This window comes from Aplysia californica, unplaced genomic scaffold (assembly GCF_000002075.1).
Source record: "Aplysia californica isolate F4 #8 unplaced genomic scaffold, AplCal3.0 scaffold00037, whole genome shotgun sequence".
NCBI classification, from domain to species: domain Eukaryota; kingdom Metazoa; phylum Mollusca; class Gastropoda; order Aplysiida; family Aplysiidae; genus Aplysia; species Aplysia californica.
Window position 1 is genome coordinate 1465548 of NW_004797307.1, and position 2212 is coordinate 1467759.

Here is a 2212-nt window from a genome sequence, read left to right on the forward strand (position 1 = left end):
TCTCTCTCTCTATTTTTTCTCTCTTTCCTTTTCTCTCTCTCTCCCTATCTATTTCTCTATCTCTCATTGTCGTTCTTACTTTTTGTCACCGTATTTTTAGATCCACATGAAAGTACAAAGTTCCCTTAACAACCATTAGACAAACAGGGGAGAGACAGATAATTAGAAGCTCTCCAAAGACCTGGTATATGTAGATTTCTGATTTGACTGGTGTGGAGGGTGGAAACAATCAAGACCTAGGTTTGTTTTGGGGGAGGGGTGTTTTTAACATTTGTTTGCTTTTCCATCCAGAGGGTGACAACGGTATTCCGAGATAAAACTCTAACAAACCAAACACTTCATTGAAATTAGTTCCATTCATCGTAACACTTCTCAGAGAGCTGCCAATTGACAAACCTCCTTTTTACTTTTAGTAAGAGTTTTACGACACTTGCAACACATTTAGGACATATAAGTAGCAAAGATAAGAGATAAGAGAGATTAGTTCTATAGATATGTAATTGGAAAGAAGAAGTAAACCACGCCACAGCATCTGCCAACACCCATTCAATTTATCCGGTCTACTGTTCGTTTGCAAAGCCACAGAGCGCAACACTAAGTGAGAGATATACTATGATAAAAATTATGGAATGCACACATACGTTTAGCAATTTAATTTTCTTTTATTGTTCTACGGACCCGATCTGCAACTGTGAAAGAATGTCATAAAGATTCATTGCGTTTCTATAGATGCTCGCACATTCCTCCTTCAAGTTATCCAACCCTTCTTATTGTGTATGAATGTAATGAGTTCATTTCCGCGTTGAAACTAAATCTGTGTTCGTTGATGATCTGATTTGTTCACTCAGAATCTCTAAAGACCAATAAAGTTATCTTATCTTATCTTATTTTGTCTTATCTTATCTTATTGAGTGCATAAGGGCTGCGTCAATCTATAAAGCATTGAGAGTTTATTTGTATGAGAGAGAGCACTATATTATTAGCACATTCTATACTGATATCATCATCATCACCATCATCATCATCATTATCATCATCATCATCATCATCATCATCATCATCATCATCATCATCATCGTCACTATCGTTATCTAAGCCCTGAGTATTACTGAAATCATGATCCCTAGCTAGACCTTTTGATCACTTGCACATTTATTTCATTTTGTGACGTGGGTAGTGCAAAAGATCAATACTAGTTTTCACAAGCCATTGCGAAGCTATATAAAAACTTGAACTTAGAACATGATGAAACAATCGAATTGTTTACTCACATGCATCGTTAAGGAGTGGCTGATGGGCTGGGCCTTGTAGTTTGCGTCAGCTGGGGTCATAAGTGCGCAACATGTGGTGGGAAGTAAGCATTCTGGGACATCAAAAGACGCATCGTGGAGAATTCAGTCACTCGTCAAAAAAATAAAATCAAAGATATCGGCTTTTTCCCCCCAGTTTGTCTTTTTAAAAATAATTTCTGGGATTTTTTTCTACTCCACACTTTTTATGTTTTCGTAAAAAGATTGTTCTATGCGGATTTTTACTGAAAAACGTTGATTAAAAGCTCTACAGGTTTAAATTTTCAGTTTCCAAGTACTCTCAAGCTTTCCCAACCAACATACTTTAGTCGTTATTTCCTCGCTAATTTTATTTCTTAATCGAGGCGACCCTGGCCTGTTTCAATTGTAAATATCTCGACATCTATTCAAGATAGATGTGTATTATTTTCAAATGAAACATAGTCAAATGAACAAGCATTAAGATAATAACAACAACTCTAGATGTACCCAAATTGACGAGCGCTTGATTCCACCACGAACTAACTCAATAATGTTCCTGTTGATGATTGTACGTCCTGACCCAGAGCAAATAAAATTTGCAGTCGTATTACTATTTTTGTGTTGATTTTTGTGCCGGTTTTTTTTTAGTTTGTACATTTGTTGCTCATTTTTTAGAACTGCTAACGTTGTACGGTCTCAATAAAAACGCAAGGTATTATTATGAAACCTGCGTCATAATATCTCTACATGTGTGTAGATGTACTGTTGTTTTTTGTACTGTTTGTTCGCTTGTTTGTATGGGATGATTCAACTGTGGGCTATTTACGGCCCCATATGTGTTGGGAGAAATGCATAGATATTTAGATAGATAGATAGATAGATAGAAAGATAGATAGATAGATAGATAGATAGATAGATAGATAGATAGATAGATAGATAGA